This window comes from Callithrix jacchus, chromosome 6 (assembly GCF_049354715.1).
Source record: "Callithrix jacchus isolate 240 chromosome 6, calJac240_pri, whole genome shotgun sequence".
Classification (NCBI taxonomy): Eukaryota; Metazoa; Chordata; class Mammalia; order Primates; family Cebidae; genus Callithrix; species Callithrix jacchus.
Genome location: NC_133507.1, coordinates 84,476,428 through 84,496,868, shown reverse-complemented (window position 1 = coordinate 84,496,868; position 20,441 = coordinate 84,476,428).

Sequence of the window (20,441 nt, the reverse complement as noted above, 5' to 3'; positions counted from 1 at the left end):
ACACATACATCTAGAGGAGAAGGCAAAAGTTACTTCATGAAGGGAGGGGTAGCTAAATAAACACGCCCTTCCATATGTTCCCTTTCCTAACTTTCCCTTAGCATGTTCTCAGTGTCTATTGATTATTTTCCCTTGCATATCCCCACTAGAACATAAGGTTGCTGAGAATGAAACCATAACGGACTTGCTCACTGTTACATTTCCAGTTTTTGGATCATAGTAGGCACTAAAAAAAACAATGCATTGAATTGGGTATGTCTGTGTATGGTTGTGTATAGTGTGAATGTGTTTATAAATATATATATGGAGTTGTTTCATGCATTAAGCAACTTTAAAACATCATTGATGATATGAAAGTAAAATTTAGAAACTGTTATTTGGTGGGTTATTTGAAAGCATATTTATTCTTTCAGGAAAATAATATATTACTAAATACATTTATTTATTTCATTAAACGTTTCAAATTTTAATCTTCACCTTAAAACTTCCTTAGGGCAAAATTCAAAGGAATTATAGTTTAGTCAAACAAAAACAAGCATAAATGTCCAACATATGTTATATCAGTAGAATACCTATTTTAGAAAATAGCTAGTGCAACTCCCTTGGTAAGTTAGCATCCTGGAAAGCATCAGAAATCAATTTATGAAGAAATCATAGTTTGTGAAAACAAATGACTATGATATTGTGAGGGAGAGACTCCATTGGAAAGTAATTGTCACGATTTTGGTCTGCTATTGAAAAATTATTGTTACTTCTCTAGTCAAAATAGGTGGTTTTGCCATGTTATTTCAAACACAATTTGAATGGGTGAGGGATGTTTCAAAACAGCCACCTGGAACAAACATGGTTAAATGACCAATCTGGAAACACAGAGGCTTCAATGGAGAAAATAATAAATGTTTTAATTCTCCCCAAGTTTGCATTTAGACATATTTGTCAAAGGTTGTACTCACCAAAATAAATCACCGAATTTTTGAGATATCCCCCTTCAATTGAATTTAAATATGTTATGCACGTAGTTAAATTTTTACTTAGCTTCCCCAAAGTAACACTTCTAGGTTCACTGTTTTCTTTTTTATGTAAAAGTATTTAGGATATTGTAATTAAATCACCTCTCAATCAACTGAATGTGAAATATTCTTCTTTTGAATTATACACAGCGTATTTAATTTGCATAAAACTTTATCTTCCATAAATATTTATAGTGCTTTTTATAAGTTTTAAGCACTTAATACAGACTTATTGAGAAATACCTCTCTCATCTCTTTTGTTAAACATTATTTTATATTTTGACACAAGAAAAGCCTTGCTAAGCATTTATCCTGAGAATTTGAGGTGAATGTGTCAAAATCACATGGACAAAATAATTTTACAGAATAAGTTAAAACGGTGAATTTCTTTCCTTGTTTCTGCAAAGATATTTTCACACTGTGAGAGGACAAAAAGCAGGTTTCAGGACAAAATAATTTAGGAAGCCATATTAGAGTTAGAGCTCAGTGAATGCAAGTGAAATACAATAACCTTAGCTAAATTAAGCAGATATTTTAAGGGGGATGTTGGTGAGGAATTACATATTGGCACATATAGTAATTTTATAATGCAAAGATAAGAAATACTTCAAGTCCCTTTAGAAAGTCTAGAGCCCAATATATATTCATACGTAAAAATACCATCAGAACCTAGGGAACGTTTTGTTGCACTCTTTCTCTCTCTCTTTCTCTCTTATCTTTTTATTTTTCTTTTTCTTCAAATTGGTTTTCTCTGCTTTTAATGTGTGTGTTAAAGTACACTTTACTGCCATCTCAAATTTTTATATCTCCTCTGTGCAAGAGATCCACCCCAACTGAAACTAGAATGTCTTAGTTTAATTTACAAATTCTGGCAAAAAGAATCTGACTGGCTCAGCTTGAGGTAATTTTCCACCTACGGTTTGACTCCTAATGTCATTATTAATTTTGAAGTCTCTACTAGATTTATTTACTTGCCAATATAGTGACTCTATAGGACTCAGTTATAAATTTTATTTCTAATTATAATATGGTTCACTACATTCCTTGCATCATCTACAGCATAACACAAATGTGTCTTTATCATACAAAGATGTTAACTTAAAATGCTTGAGAAACTGGTAATAAATGCATGTCAACAAAGCCATGAAACTTTGAGGAAGAAAGGTTTGAGTTATTCTACTAAGCAACAATCCCAAAGATAGAGTAAGGACAAAGGTAACGTTAAATTGGTGAGTAGAAGGAGAAACGATAAATGTCAACTCTAGCACAGTGACTGAAAACAGTTATGCACACTTTCTTCTTTCTTCCTTCAATTAAATTTCCTCTATTTTTTTGTGTTAGTGAATGATAAAATTGCAACTTTCATTTTTAGAATATATGACCAGATAAGATTGTGACTGAACTGGAAAAGAAATTGATATTGAGCTGTGTAAAATATGGCAAGTAAGGTGACTAAATAGCATCTGGTTTTGGAAGAGATGAGAACATTTCCATTTTGACAGTGGATAGTTGTAGCATATTGAGCAGAAGCAAAGACAGTATCATTATTTTGTGGTATGATAATTGTGCATAAAAGTGTGAAGCTGACACTTTGAAGCATGTACTTTCTTATAGAAGTTATTGTTTGAAGAATGCGGAAGCAAAATCTCTTTCCATATTTCTGCTCTCATTTAGTGGGGCAGACGCTTTAACTGGTTGTATAGTTTTTCCTTCACTGAAAAAACCCATGGTGTCTAGAATCAAGGAGACAGTCAAACAGATGCTGACTTTGATGAAATAAACCTAAAGCAAATGGTTTATAAAGAATAGTGGTTCCAAAGAAAGGAAAAACCTTGGGTTCGTTGATGAAAAAGTAGAGCCACTAGACCAATCCTGGGATAGTTTATTTCTAGACGTCTTAAAGGATGTAATAATGCACAAATTATTTCTGTTATTTTGGGTTGAGAATTTTGATTCTTGAGTCCAAACCTATTCTAAATTATACACATAATAATTTCCTACTCAAACTGGTTTCCACATTACACTTCTAATTCATTATTACCTTATCAGTGAAACCTTCCCAGACAACACAATGTATTTACCAACCCTTCCCTGACACTCGCCACAGAGGCTTTATTTATAACAGCCAAAACTAGAAAAAGTCTTCAAAAAATCAGACATTTCGAGCTACCCAAATTGTCCCTGCAAAAATCATTAACACTTCTTAATTACAAAAATAAAAACAGTACTTTCACAATGTCAAATGTGAGCAGCCCCTTAATCAAGTGATCAAATCCTGGAACAAGCAGGTATCACATGCTTCCTGGGAAGGGCACACTATCACTCCTGTGGTGGTCCTGCCACAAATCGTGATTTGAATGTAACAATGTGAAACATCAAAGGAATGCAAATTGAATTACAAAATAACCCTTCTGTTCTCGAAAAGATCAAGGTCAAGATAGAGACTGAGGGAAAAAAATCTGAAGAGATATGGCAACAAAATGCAACAAGTGATCCAGAATAGACCTTGAGTTGTGGAAAAAAACAAATGCAGCACATTTTTAAGATTGTTGATGCAATTTGAATACAGATTGTAGATTAGATCATAGAAATGTATGTTCCTGTGTGAAGGAAATAATACACCCAAATATTAATGTAAACAGGCACCACATCTCCAAGTTATTGTCAAATGTTCTGGAACAACATTTTTTGAAATTGCATGAAAATGAAAGTTAAAACACACACACATGTACACACAGACATGCCTTAACTCAAACACCACTTTTCTTGAACTCTGAGTTCTGACCTTGATGTTTGTCTCCCATAGTGCTCTCTACATGCCATTACCTTAGCATCTTTCATGCTATATGATAATCATTGATTTGTCTCTTTTCCTAGGGGAATCAAAACTATTAAAGGGCAGAAATAGTGTCATATTCGATTTTGAATCTTAGGTTCTGGCACACAGCTTGTTACAGTGCTTATTGAGTAAGTATATATATATATATATATATATTTGTAGAAATCTATATTCCATGTGGAGAAGAAACACTAATTCTTATTAATAAAAAATTTGTAAGTCTGCAATATTATGCATTTGTTAAATCATCTAACTATAACGTGAGCCTTTGACTACTTTTAGAAGACCCAATGGTCTAAGCTAAACACTTTTAATATTCAGATTTTTATAACTACAAATTTGTACACCAGTGATTCCTTAGATATATTTGAAAACAGAATAAATGTGATAAACAAAACAGAAAGATGGTGTACAAATCCTAGGAAAGCCTACCACTCAATGTCATTGTTTCAGTATCAGTCATTACATAGTAGCAAGACAGAATAATTCCTTTACCTTTCTGCCTTTTTAAAAGTTTATATCTTGTTCCATCTCTGTCTTGTTTTCTCTTGTCCAGCTTTAGGCACATTGTATGTAATTTCCTTATTCCATTAATTAATTTCTGCCAAGTTTGTCTTGTAGGAAAAGTATACTGTGTTCAAATCTTAGCGTTTTTTTTTAATTGTTTAGGTTTTATATTTTAGGTCTCTTACTACAAGAAGTAGTATGTTAGAAGAAAATTATGATTCCCCATTTCTGACATCATTTTCCATGTGGAGGGAGACTTTCTCTCCATCCTTTTATTCACTTTACCCCAGATGCAGACACTTTAGTTGAAGATTAAAGTCAGCCTTCTCAATGGAGTTTCACCCCTCTTCTTCTTGGAAATTTTCCTTCCTTCAAAGAGAAATGCAGATTATCTCTACCTCCTAAGGTTGACTTTCCCCACCAGCTTTATTCTGGCTTGGCGCAGGTGAGTAATTCAACCTAAATTCAATGGTCAGTAGGTAGGTTCAAATGACTAAGTCTATATAAGGGCCTCCCAACTGCTCTCCTAGTAAATAAGGTGGTACTTTGACTTCATCTTCCATTCATTTATTTATCTATTATTTTTCAGACTCTGTTGCATGAGAGGGGTGATATTTATTGGATATATCCTTGGACTCCAACACAATAGAATGTGACTGATATCGTACATTTTTGGATCTAATACAGTTTGGTGACAGAGCCATCTGACTGATCTTTCTATAACTTTTCTAAACAGTTTATTCTGTGTTACTTGTTGAGAATTGACTCCTTTATAGGAAAGGAAGCTAAAGAGAAGGATGTCAGTGTCAAGCCACTTCCAAGTACTAGTGTGAAGCAAATCTTTTATCAAGATACAAATGAGATTAAAAATCCCTGAGGAGAGGCTGCACTTCCAGGCCTTCTTCAGGATTCCTACAATGTACTCTCCCACAAACAGTTTTCCATAGTATATTCCCAGAAAGTTTAATATGAATCACATGAAACTAGTTGGAATACTAAGAGATCCTGGGTTGTACAGTATAAATCAGGCTTATCTTTTACAAACCGTTATTATATAACTGTACGCTGTAAATCTCTGAGGGATGGAGACGGTATGCACTGTTCCTGTTCACTTTAGGAGTTTCCTCCTAAGAGATTTGTCTCACTTGTAATTATCAAGAATAAAGAGAGAGGCTGACTGCCTTGCTTTTTCCAGCAGGAACACATGGCATACATATAACTTTCACTGGAGTGACTTCAGAGCCAGGGTGTGGGCCTTGGCTTCACCTAGCTAGGAGTACTATTTTATCAGTTTTCCCAGGGATGGTCAGGCTCTAGAGGACTCATTAATGCTGAATAAGCTTACAGGAAACAGATTTATAAACCAAAATGCCAATTTATTCTTATTCTTACACAGAATAGCACGCTGCACTATGTAACAGAATACTTGCGTCAGCTGGCAAATATACCCTCCTTCCCAGTGAAAAAAAGTCTTCTTGGGAAATCAAAATAAGATCAGTTTTTGTGGTGAGTCAAGAGGTAAAACAAAGGGAATTGGATGATATTAGGGAATACTGTGTTCACATTGTGGTAAACGAAGTGGCCTTCTGCATTTCAGGTTTACACCTGCCAAAAAGTGAGCAATGTCACCAAACTGGCTGACTACCCTTTGAGTTATTGCTAAATAAGCACAGACGGATTCTAATATTTACTTAAGAAAAGAAACAATGTTTCTTATCATTTAACATAAGTTTTGTTATTTCAATAAATGGTTATTCCACACAATTAATTACTTTCTAGTGTCTCTTTCATTACTTACATTTGTGATTACTGTTCTCATAAAATATTGTGAAGAAAATTCCATGGCTGTCTTGCTGAATTTTAGAACACCTATTCATCTTATGGAGACAAGTAAAATCACTTCTTAGGGAGGGTTGCTTTTGCCCTGCTGTGGGCTATGTGAAAGCTGAAACAAAGATAATAAAGTGAGATCCTTGACTCCACAAGACACTGGCTGGAAAAGTATTATACTAAAAGTGATGAAACAGAGTCTTTCCTGAACTTAGCTCTCAGCTGTGTCACCTTGGATAAGTCATTTATCCTGGGTGGACTTCAATTTCCTTATCTTAAAAGGATGGTTATAAACTCAAATGACTATTGATGGAGGATAGATATCCAAGTGATTGAACTGGGCTGAAGTTAAGAGGTTAAAAAGTTATGGGGAATTCTGGCTTATTTAAGAGGCAAAGATAAACCCAGAGGTCTGAAAAATTTTGCTGTGGTTGACTTAGTTGTAGCACTCATTTGATATCATATTTAGTAACATTTTCTATGCTCCTGGGAGTAGGATGGTAGATTAAGCATAATGATGGTGTGAAGATTAATTTTATGTATGACATTGATCGGTCATGGTGTACCCAGATTAAAGATTATTTCTGGGTGTATCTGTGAGAGTATTTCTGGATAAGATTAACATTTGAATTTGTGGATTCATTACCATAGATTGCCTTCCCCAATGTGCATCGCCATCATTCAATCAATTGAGGGTCTGAATAGAATAACACATGGAAGGAGGAACTTGATTCTTTTTTCCTGCTTCACTGGTTGAGCTGGAACATCTCATTTCATCTTCTCCAGTCCTCAGAGTGAAATTTATACCATCAAGTTCCCTGGTTCTCAGGCCTTCCAATTCCAACTGAATCACAACTGGCTTTTCTGGTTCTCCATCTTACAGACAGCAGATTGTGAGATTTCTTGCCTCTGTAATCACAAGAACCAATTTCTCATAATAAATCTCTCTCTACACACACACATGCACACACACGCATGCACACACACACACACTCTTCTGGTTCTGTTTCTCTAAAGAATCCTGACTAATAAAATGAGTACTCTATATGCTTTAGGACCTTGTCCAATATTACACGGTAAAATTGTGAGAGAACTGAGAAAGGATTGGAGAATACAAAGCCAGAGAAATTTAGATCTATCTCGGGATGGTTTAGAGGTCAGAAAGTATTTTGCCTTACTTTGTAGAAGAGAAAACTAAGGCCTAAATTGCTCAATCATTTAGATTTCTTAGTTTTGGTCTGGGTGAAGACCAATGGCCTAGATTCCTACTGGATCTCTTTTTCCAACACTGTGCTGTCTCCTATAAGACATAGATGTAGAGAATCATAGGAAATCTAATGATTGCCTAATTCAATTCCTTCATTTTTTTTATTACAACTGCCAATCACCCAGCAACAGAGCTGTAACTACAACCAAATTCTACTCAGAAGCAGGAAGTATTTGTATTTCACATATTTGATGCATTTTTTTACTTTATGTAACAAATGATGCAAATGAAAGCAATAGTCATGAAGTCTAAATATTCTCAACAACTATAATTTTAAATAAGTTCCACATGTAATACAAACTCCCAATTATGAAATCTTGTGTTCACTATGTCCAAACATTCAAGACTTTAGATGAAGACTTTAAACTTGTTTTTTCTATTTAAATTCTGTTTCTATCACTGAGAAGTAATCACTGGAAGAGCACATGCTTGTGTTATTACACAATTTCATCTCTTAATAAACACATTTATTTCTCTATTTATACATAAAAGCATGTTATGCCAACCATATACTTTACTTCATTCTGCTGGTAAAATATACATCAAAATTCTCCTAAGTTTACTGGTTTTGAGAATAACACCAATTCTTACATGCTGTGTAACCATTGCAATTTTAAGCTTTTTCCATTGGTGTCTCTATTTTTGACAAATGTACAATCTGATCATTGTAAAATTTGCTAAAATTATTTTGTAAAATCTTGTATAGCTGCAAGTTGTTCAGAGTAGGAGATAATAAACATTTTTGTACATCATGATTCAAAGGTTCTGTGACCATGGAGGTAACTATCAATATTCATATTTGTCATTGAACTGTTTACCTTTGAGAGGCTACCCATATTTTTTCATAAGGATATAACTGTCTAAAATGTAATAGAAAAGGACAGTGGTTTGCTACCAGTGAGCACTTCTGAAAGGTAGTATGAAGTGCAGATGGCCATCCACCTGTGGACATAAAACCACTAACCAAACAAGCTCCTGAGAAGTCAATATATCCACTTTACTTAAGAAAATAATTCCTGGATATTCTATCTCAAAATGTAACATTTGCCTTTACTTGTGTATTTTCAGCCTAGATACAGGGGTTGAATTGTTAATGCTTTACTTTCACTTCCTTAAATTTTTTTTTTTAATCAAACTTTGCTTTTTCTCTCCCTGGGGAACAACAAATGGACAGCTTTCCTCTCTTGTACTCCTCCTTCCATTACCATCACAGCAGAATGCATCTGAGACTGTAATAATTCAGTGATGAAATACAAAATGTCGCAATGCCATCTCTCTTAAAGTGAACTGAGATTTTGTTATGCCATTTTAGGTGCACTAATAGCAACTCAAGTCCCATGGAGTATCCTAATGTGAATTTAATGAGCTGATAGCATATAAATGACAGTACTGTGAGGGTGAAGGTGACATAACCTTTTTCTTTCTATTTGATGTTTGTCTCTGAAAAACTACAGATCTGTTCAAAATGTACCGCATTATTACTAAGTGGCACATCACTCACCAAAGAAGCTACTATTGTTTCAGCATTTAAGAACTTTTTTTTTCTCTTACTGGAACAAGCAGCAGGAGCAATTTTTTAATCATTAGGATAATAAAAATCTGAATAGTCTTTTCTCTGAACAAACACAAAATATGTAGCATTCTGGTGTCTATTTCACCATGGGCTGATGGTCTCCAGTGACAAATATTTACTCATGTGCCCCACAGCTTTGAACACCACAGTCAGTGATGTAACACTACTAAACTGGACTTTAAAATAGTAAAACTATCCTTCCCTACATAAGGTATTATTTGAGGATGTTATCAAGATAGCACTTATGAAATCTTTGTTAATTGCAGTTGCTTCCTCCACTTAGTTCAGTCTTTCAGGTTGGTCCAATGTTTGTGAAAATCCAGGTAACCAAATTAAATTGAAAGTACCATGGTTTATCCCAGGAAAATACCACAAATGGAACAAGGAGAAAGTTAACAATTTTTTTAAAAAAGAAAAGAAAAAAACCTGAATATTTCTGATGGTGATCAGTGAGCATGAATATAGAAATACTTTGTAAAAGTTTATGACACTTCTATGCATTTTAATGAAATTTATATTCTAGAAGTACTTGGCACATATTAGAGCATGTTGGATGGTTTTGAGATGGAATGTGGGTCAAGGATTGACAAAAAATGTGTAAGAATGAAAGGCCTGTATACCCATGTGTCTCTAGACTGAATATCTTTGATAGTCCTCTCATTTAAAAAGGAAATTTACACCTCAAATATTTTTTACAACTCTTTGAAATTTTTAAGTGATTGTCCTTAATTTACCAATAAAGAAAATGGCATCAAAAAGATTGCATTATTTTCTGAAGTCTTAAGTCAAGTTTAAACAATTGAGACAAGAAAGATTAGAACATTCATCCTCTTATTCTCTGTTCTGTGGTTGTTCATTTTCATGGCTCCTTCAAGACATGATAAAGACATGAAATATATGTGACATTTAATATTTATCATTTGTTCAGGTCTAAATAACTAACACGGAATCTGATCTGAATTGAAGCTGACATTCTAAACTATGATGTTAAACATCTTTTAGCAAAACCTATCACAACTCAAGAAGTCTTATACAATTAGCTCTCCAAACAAATATATACCATGGATTGTGTTTTATGAATATAAAAATTAAGCAGCTTACGAGTCTCGAAAGTTTGGATTTTGGCAAAGTTCAAAAATCTTTTGGTTGCCAGGTGACAAAGCAAAACATATCACATATGCCTAACAACCAACATGTACATATTTTGTCTTTCCAAGGTTTCTAGGGCTGGTCAGGCATAGTGATGCATTACTGCTGAAGGAGCTTCCAGCAGGGACAAATGTTTATCTGCTTCAAAAAGCATTTTCTTAATCCTTAACAAAAACAGCCTAATATTTCCCATCGTTTAATGGTTGAGTAAAAGTTGATGCTACCCAATAGAGATTGTGTTCCACTTTATATTTGTATTGTCTCAAGAACCGTGTTTATTAAACGAGAATCACTAATTGGAACATGGTTGCAAATAATTAAATACATGGAATTTTTTTTAACTCCCCCCCACCATGGACTGTAAAAGCATTGTAACGTTGGGTATATCACTGCCATTAAAATATCATATAATTTCTTTTACTTTTAGGAATAATATTAAAGTCTGAGTATTATATTGCATTTTGCATATATTTAAATGTATTTTCTCAGCTTAAAAAAAAATCTCTTCAAGGCAAAAGACCCGTCAAAACATTTTTTATTATATTTAATGCTTGGCCAAAAAAATTTAAAAAGCAGAATGATGTGTTATTCACAGACAAATTACAAGGAGGATAATAACTTAAAAATTAATCTATGCCTACTGAAGAACAATTATAACCTCTGCCCACTTAAAAGTCAACAGCTGATTTATTGATCACTCATGGCAATGCAATTTTAGGGAAAGCGAAACAAAAGTTTATTTGACTTTTTCAAGGCACCTATAGGTTTTAGATTTCCATTTTTTTCTTAATGTTTAGAGTAAAATGGAATTAAAATATGTTAAAACAAAGAAGTAACCTTTATGAAAGATTTGAAAAAGAGCAACAGTGGCCTTCTCTTGAGTCTTTTGTTGTTGTTGTTTTTACAATTATTTTAAACTGTTTTCCGTAGATAGAACATTTTCCGCATGGGCCATAGCACATTTCTAGGTTCATTCTACACTCAGTGTGAGAAATTATCTTTAATAGTTTATAGGAAGATATCTTAGTAATACTATATTGATTTCAAAAACAAAATTATTAAGTGTTAAAATTTGTAAGAATAAGCATTCTGTTAATCCCTAATAGTAACGCTGAGGGTTTTACAATAGATTAATGCCCTGGAAAGTATGAATCAAACTACTGATATTCATAAAATGCATGTAAAGTTGGTTTTCAAGTAGATTTTTCTGATAATTTGGACCAAATGGAATGTCATGGTGCTATGTCAGATAGATGTTATTTAAATACTTTGAACAAATGCTTGCTTTGTTTTCAGAATAAAACAAATAAAATAATGTGTGTAAAATCCAAATAATAGAGAAATACATTGTAAAAGTTAAATGTCTTCCATAATTCTACCTTATGAAAAGACTCTTCGTCAACAGGTTTATTCATATTAATTTTTATTTTTTGGTATGCATTATTAATTTTCTAATTTTTTATGTAAAATGAGACTATACTTTTCATATTGTTCTTCGGTTCACTTTTCTTCACGTAGCAATGTATTCATTATATCTGGCTTATTTCTTAAGCTAAGCTTAAGCTTAAGAAATCCATATATCTATACCTATCCATGTATCGTAAGTGTATGATGAATTACTTTAATGATCCTCATTGATAGACATGAGCTTTTTTAAAAATTGTTAATACTGCACATAAAAATGCAATAAACTTTTATATATGTACATATAGTATGGAGGCATTTTTATAGAAAAAATTTCTGGAAGTAGCAATGCTGGGTTAAAGGACACGTGAAGATTTAATTTTAGGATTTATTGTGAAGTTTCTCTCTAAAAGAGTTATAATCACTTGTTCTCCAAGTGACAATTTATGAAAGTGACTACAATTACATCAACTCTGGATATTTTCAAACTTTAAAATATTTGCAACCTGAAGTTTCTTTTAAAAAAAGAGCTTTTAAAATTTTTCAATTTATTTATTACTGAAATGAGTTGCTTTTCACCTGTGCCTTGTTTGTTTGTAATATTTTTCAGTGAATTTATATTGGTATTATGCAAATTAAATTTTTTGGTTGTTCTGTAGTAGTTCTTTATATACAATGGCTATATGAGTCTCACAATTACGTATAAAGCAAACATTTCATCCCAGTGTATTATTTGCCTTGAAACTTTTTTTTAATGAGTTGAGAATTTCCAAAAGTTTTGTTTAGTCAAATGTATCAATTTTTTATCATATCATATTTTTATTTACTCTCTTTGACATATCCTAACAATTTCTAAGTAACAGGGATTTCAGCAAAAATTCAAATGAGAACTATCATAGGTCAGGACCAAAATCTCAAGTGGCCGAGATGCCTATGTGTTATAGCTAACATTTCTTATATTTTAAAAGGGTGGATCTCTTTTAAGGTTGCATTTCTTTAACCTAAGTTGTCACAAAAATAAACTAAACCTTTGATTTTAAGAGTCTGATGGCAAGACTGAGCCTGGTTGACATTACTGATCACAGGGAAGACTTCTGTGAGGAATAAAAGCACCCACTTGTGCTTTTAACTGGATATGTATTCTGGGTACAGAAGGGTGGGGTTTTGTTTGTTTGTTTTAGTGTTAACTAAGTGGAAATCCTAGTTATGATTTCACCAACTGGCCTGTGAACAATCATTTGGTACCTGACCTAGTGCCGACAGCTATAGATTTATTTCTTAAAAATACCTGTGCTGCTCTTCAGGAAGATTTTGCTGCCTTTGCAAATCCCATAGACTCCCAGGCAACTTTTTAAGCAGCTCGGGACTCTGAGGAAGACAGGGAATAAAGCTTGGTGGTTCTCAATTCAAAAAAAGATAGATTTTAAGATAGATTTTAATTTTAGAACCTATGGTTGAAGCATGGTACAAAACCTAAAAAGAAAATTGTCTTCCTCTTTTAGACTGGAAATAGAATGTCAAAAAGGCAAGAAAATTTCTGTCCCACTGCAACAAAGTATAAACGTGTTATGCCTCTTTTCACATCTTCAAAACTATATATTAAGTGTCTACATTATTCAAGGGATTATGCTGGGTATTGTATAAAATACAAATAATGCAATAAATAAGGATTATTATTAGTAGTAGTAGTATCTTTTCAAGGAAGGTTTTATATAACTAAACATATGGGCAAAAATAAAATCAAAAACCAAAAGCAGGAGATAATATAAAAAGAAGACAAAGTTTGACAGAAGTTTTTAGGAAGAAAGGCTTATTCTTGTTTGTAAACATCAAACTCTTGTGTGAAAGATATGACATTTTCACCAAGCCTTGATGAATAAGAGATTGTTAGGTGTGACAATGTGTAAGAAACAGAATCTCATGGAGAGGAAAGGGTTTGAGTAAAAAACAACCCCAAAAAAATGCTCAGAGCCAAACTCCTTTGACTGCAGACAAAAACAGCATTACTAAAGTTCCTCACTGTCAGAGTTAACACAATGTCCTAATATCATTGGTTTGTTCTTATCTCTCTCTTCATTCATATATATATATATATATAATTTATTATAACGATATGTATTCATATATATGTTTATATAATTATATATAAATATTTATAATTATATATAGTTAAATATGTAAAAACATTTTCATATATAATTTATATAAGTTTATGCAAATATATAGAAAAATGTAGGTATATGTTTTTATAAATATATCAAAATAAATATTTGCTTATATAAATGTGTGCATACTTATATTTTTTTCAACTCTTGGCTATAACCATAGTATTTGAGTAAATTTCTGAAATAAGAATGGGAGCTAAACCAGTTGAGTTTTATCTGTGATGCCTGGAGTTTTAATTTTTCTTGTGTTAATGGCTGTTCTTATCATGCAAATAAGATATCCGATAAATGACAGACTACAAGACTTTACATTTTTTTTCACATGTTTTTATGATGTGTGCTATTTATTTAGAGGCTTTATGATCCCTTCTGATGCAAATGTTTGGATAAGGGTAGGATTAGGTTATGAGGGAAAAAAGGATCCACAGCCTTTTATTTTCTGCTTGTAGACCTGGATGAAAGCAGGTATAAAAATCAGCACTATTTTGCTTCTGGGTTCTAATAGGCCTAACATAGAAGAATCCTCACAAGGAGAGTCTGAGACATAGAAAAAAATCAATCAACTATTTCAGCATATGTTCTGAAAGTATGGTATAGGAAAGATTGTCATTTTTATCTGACAGTTCCAAGTAGGGGCCCTGCAGAGGACTGTGACCTGGTGCCTACACAGAGTATATGAAGATGACTCTTCTGAATAACCAAGTGATGTGCACCATCAGTTTAGCACTCACAACGTGCACAGATTATCTCTGAGAAAAATGTGTATATCAGAAAATAGGCATGGTTTGTCAGCAAAAGCCCTGTGTACAATAAGAGTCAAGGTGACAGACATCAATGGAGAGTGTGTTTTCTGTTTGTCTCCAAGCAAGGCCTGTCCTTCTCTATGGTCCAGTATCTCTGACCACCACTTAGGTACCATGAATAAGTAGACAGCATCATCCTATTAAAATTACTCATTCTGATTGATTGTTTCAATGAAATAAATGGGAGAGGACTTTATGAAGCTCACTTCTCGGTCCCAGAGGCCAGGTGTGTGAAGTAAGGGATACGGATTAAATGACATGTCAATAAGCCTTTAAGCCTGGTTATTCTTTCTTTCAAATATGTAGTAATCACTATCCCACAAGAGCTAGATGGAAAGAAACTCATTCCTTAAATCAGGAAATTCCAAATATCATTGGCACTAACATGAATTAACATTCGTTTTACCTTAAAAGGAGAAACACTAAGGGGAATGTAAATGGCTTAGATAAAAAGAACAAATCTCATGTGGTTTTCTCAAGAGGGAGACAGATTGGGAAACCCTCAAGAAAACAAAACTTGAAGCAAATGGTCACTGCTGCAAAACTCAGTAAATTCAAGCATTGTGTATACAAGCTGATTGAGAGGCTTTGGAAACCACACCTCCATCAGTTTATACACATGGATCTGGTCCTGCTGTTGCCAGTGAGATTTTAAGCTTTGATTTATGCAGCTTTTGGTAATTGAGATTTTACTTGACTTTGGATCCATTTTTCTTTCTTTTTTCTTGTTATTTGTTTGTAGTGACAGTATTGCATCCAAAAGTACACACCAGAATCTTTATTTATGTGTACATGTAGTGTCATTTTATAGACCTTACATATTTAATATAACCTGAATGTTCTGAATCAGTGTTAGGCAGAGCTTTGTCACTGAAACAATATGTAAGTCTGTGTAACCTGTAATCATAAAAAATATAGTTACAGGAAAGAAGTTTTTTTTTCTTTCAATCTTTTCTGAGAACTCTATGTAACTTGTTTATTTACCCCACATTTGATTTATAACAAATTAAATGAATTGTCATCATTCCTCAAAATGCAATTATTTCTACTGGTCATAGATCTAAAATATGCCATCAAAAGCTCAATCTATAAGGGACTAAGCTCTTTAGTGTTGTCCGAATCCATTAGTTGACAGACGAAAGAATTAACGTCAGAGAGATTGGTTAAGTGATTTGCACAAGACAGTATAATTTGTTAATTCTCAAGCTGTATTTACTTACATTATCTTCTGGACTCTAATCCAGGTTTCTCCTCTTTACAATGTATGTCACACCAAAAAACCTCAAAGTTCTAAATTTAATACTTCCCTTACGCTGAGGATAATAAATTTGAACATCAAGGAGCCTGAAGTACCTAATGAGATGGCTTTCTGTGGGACAGGATTGATTCTAAAAATTCAATGTTATATTTTTGCTGGGACTCATCACAATAGTCAAACCAACAAAACAACAGGGGAAGAAAGAAGAGGAGGGAGAAATAAAATTTTACTTTTCCAATGGACCAGGTTCTTTAAAAGCTCATGGTGGAAAATATATCTCCCCTTGTGACATTATGAAATTAGGGCAATGTTTGATCTGGGATTTGAGACTGAAATAATGGTAATGAAAACATTTTCAAATTTATTATCATTTTTAATTTACATTACATTATACTGTATCACCTTAATAGGGGATGCTTTCTATTTAGGTGCTGTTTGCATCATAGCTACCTTTGCAATGGATGATACTGCAGGACAGATCAAGGTCATGGCTTGCCCAGGAACCAAGGTCATGTATGTATAATCAGTTAAGTTCTTGAACATTAATATATTTATTTTTAGATAATATCGAAGATCTTTTAAGATTTTTGAATTGTGACACTGAAAATATATATCGATTTTGAAGTAAGATAATGATATGTATACACACATCCTGGTCCTCAAAGCAAATGCATATTTAACTACTTAACATGTCTTTAGAGGTTTAATTTTCACCTATTTCCATTTTCTATATTATGGGATAAAATATTCAAATGTCGAGAGAAACAGGCCAAGTCTCTCACTGGTGGTTTTCAGTACTAGCTGTTTATTAGAAATATTTTGGGAGCTTTAAAAAGTACTGATGTTTGGGCACCACCCTCAAAGACTATGAATTAATCAGTCTGGAGTGTTTCTTGGGTACTAGGAAATTTAAAAAAAAGAAAGAAATTCCCAGGAGATTGTAATTATAGGCAAGGTTAGGAACTGCTGTCGTAGATGTTTTCATGGTCATTTCTTTAGCATTATCTGTCCCTGTCTGCTGCTGCCCAACTGACCTGGAGCTACGGAAGCCTCTATAATCAGGTTCTGTGGGGTGTCCTCTCTGCCTTAAGAGAAACTGCTAGGCCAGGGGCAGTGATTCACACTTATAATTACAATACTTTAGGAGGCTGACATGGGAGAACTGCTTGAGCCAAGGAGTTTGCGACCAGCCTGGGCAACATAGCAAGACTTTATCCATACAAAAAATAAATAAATAAATAAATAAATAAATAAATAAATAAATAAATAATAAATTAAGCTGGGCATGGTTGCCTGCACTTGTAGTCCCAGCTACTCAAGAGGCTGAGGTAGGAGGATCACTTGAGCCTGAGAGGTCAAGGCTGCAGTGAGCCTTGGTCATGCACCTGACTCCAGCACGGATGACAGAGTGAGACCCTGTCTCAAGAAAAAGAGAGAGAGAGACAGAGAGAGAGAGAGAGAGAAACTGAAGAGCAGTTTATTAAAAAGGTGAGTGAGATCTTGTAAAGAGAGGGCTGAGATTCTTCCCTATTCTGAATATTCCCAGAAGTAACTTTCTGTCAGAGGTGTCTAAACTAGAGCAACTCCATCTTAAATAGAGGCTGGGTAAAATAAGGCTGAGGTTGGCTGGGCTGTATTCCCAGTAAGTTAGGCATTCTAAGTCACAGATTGAGATAGGAGGTCAGCAGAAGATACCGGTCATAAACACCTTGCTGATAGAACAGGCTTCAGTAAAGAAGCCAGCCAAAACCCACCAACACCAAGATGGCAAGGAGAGTGACCTCTGGTAGTGCTCACTGCTCATTATATGCTAATTATAATGTATTAGCATGCTAAGAGACACTCCTACCAGGGCCATGACAGTTTACAGATGCCATGGCAATGTCAGGAAGTTACCATATAAGGTCCAAAAAAGGGAGAAACCATCAGTTCCATTAATTGCCCACTCATTTCTTGGAAAACTCATAAATAACACATCTTTTTTTAGCATATAGCAAAAATAACCATAAAAATGGACAACCAGCAGCCCTCATGCTCTGCCTATGAAATAGTCATTTAAAAAAATTCCTTTACTTTCGTAATAAAGTTACTTTCACATTACTCTATGGATTCACTTCAAATTCTTTCTTGTGTGAGATCCAAGAACCGTCTCTTGGGGTCTGGATCAGGACCCCTTTCCGGTAACACAAAGGCAGCAAAAATATTCTTTCTTCAGAGGTCTAACAAAATTTAGATGAAAAAAATTATTATGCAACCATCCTTGAGCTAAAATGGCATAGGAACACTCAAGCTTCTCTAGGTTAAAATGCATAGTCTACTCACAACCCTTCCAACCCCTTAAGCTTTATTTATTTACTTGAATGGGCATGATGGCCTCAGAGCTTCTATGCTTAGCATCCCAGCGCTCTCAAGAGCTCTATTAAATACATGAAAAGTCAGTCACACCCCAGGCTAACTGATACTTTTTTTCCATGAAAGTATCAGCTCCATTTCTTTGGTTTGGTATCATTGGAATGAATCCTTTCATTTCCCATCTTTTAGGAGTCACTCACACTGGAATGAAGGTAGAGAAATTCAATGTCTTTCACTACTATTTATCTCCTCATGTTCTTTCTTTGTCTTCTCTCTTAGTCAAGGAGTTATTTTCATTTGGAAACTTCAATGTCTTTTGTGTTTGCTCTAACCTAAGGTACATTCCTGTATAGCCCTGTGTCACTATCGCAAGATGCTCTCATTTTCATTTTTCCCTTTGCATATTCATGCACTGTCTTGGTCCTGAAAAGTTGAAGACATATTTTTGACAATTCAGTAAATTAACTTACTCATCGCACAGTGTGCTGGATGCATTATCTTTACAACTGGGTCTTTTGTTTGCTTTCAGCATCCTGACATCAGCTGCCGATTCTCTGAGAGGCAGCATAACCTGTTGCTGTGATGGACAAAACTGACTGGGTAAAGGAATAATGTGCAAAGCTTATTAAAAATACAGCCTCATCTTAGGCCAACTTGGGAGCAGGGGCCAGGAGCTCACATTGTACAAAGCCCCATGTTCAGTGGTCTAGTGAACAAGACTTGGTCTACAGAGCCATATAGTTCAAAACTCAATTGATTTAACTTGCTAAGCCTCAGTTTTCTTCCTTTTTTTTCTTTTGACCTCAAAATAGATATTAATATGGAGGAATCTGTAGAGATAAAATGAAATTGTCTATATAAGAAGCACAGTACAAAGTAAGAAGAACTCAACAATTTTGTTTTTTTCTTTCCTTACAGATTATCATTAATTGTGGCATTTATAGAGATTCATAAGCAAGAACATTCCTGTTTGCAAACAATATATTTCTTTCTGTTACTTTTTCTTTCTTCCTTCTTCAGAATGTGTCTTCATTTTCCAAAACTGCAAGATAAAAAAAGAATAGTTGAATTTCCTGTACTAAGATTATAGGTTACATTCAATTTGTAGCCATCTAGTCAAAAAAGTGCAAAATCACCTCTTTGTCTTCTCTGCTTTGTCCTATCTTTCTCCAAATGGAAAGGGATATGCTGTGCTCACCCATTTTGCTAAAATAGACCTCAGGGAGAAAAATTTGCCTTTCATTTGTCATTGGAAACCTGTTGCATTTTATTCTTTACAGATGCACTAGTTCCATGACTCTGCTTTTACTGGGGTCAATTGGGCTTACATTCAGATAGCATCACAAAGCTGTGCATGATAACACAGATAAGGGAGAAAGCAACAGACAGGTGCTTTTGAACTCAAATTTGCAAGAAGAAAAATATAATAAGAAACAATATTTCTAGATAGAAGACATTATAAATAAGATGTAGAGACTATCTGTGTCTATTTCACCAAAGAACTTGCCTTTGGATTTGCACAACTATATCTATTGACCTCTCAATTGAGTATATTAGAAATATTTTACGAGGAGGACTACAACCAGTATATTTATTAGTTGGGTAGTCACATGTTGAGAACCAGCTGACTCATTGCCATGACTGAAGATTTGGAGTCCTGCTTTAAAACACTATTACAGTCACCACTAACAAGTTCAGCTGAGTAGAATTAACCTGGAGAAAAAAAAAAAAAAAAAAATATATATATATATATATATATATATATACACACACACACATAATCTTTTATACAAAGGATAAACCAGAAAGCTCAAGAAATCAATGGTAAAGGGAAGGTGTTTACAAAATTAAAACTAATTAGAAGCAAAATGTGACTCTGAGAAATAGAGCAATTGGAAAGGACTTCTTAAAGTAAGCTACTGTACAATAGGCAAGTAAATATGAATCTCTACAAAACAAATCTTAACTGGAGACAGAATAATTTCTATCCTTCTGAAAAAAACAAATGAGTTATTTTGAGGTAAAGATTCAGAGAGGGAAAGCAGAAAACCATTCCTAGGAAAAAGCAGGTATTCAGCTAAAAATCTAACATGGTAACTAGCTTCCCCTCTTTTCTATCCTCTGCCTGGTCCTTTTGACGTTTTTCCCTTCTTTCTTGACAGTTTTTTTCTATCAAATCTGCCTTGAACCTAGTTTTCTTTTTCCTTTCCCAAGCAAGTGATCTAACTGCATTTTGAAGTTTGATTATCTGTCTCAAGTTACGATATACCTAGTGATAATCCAC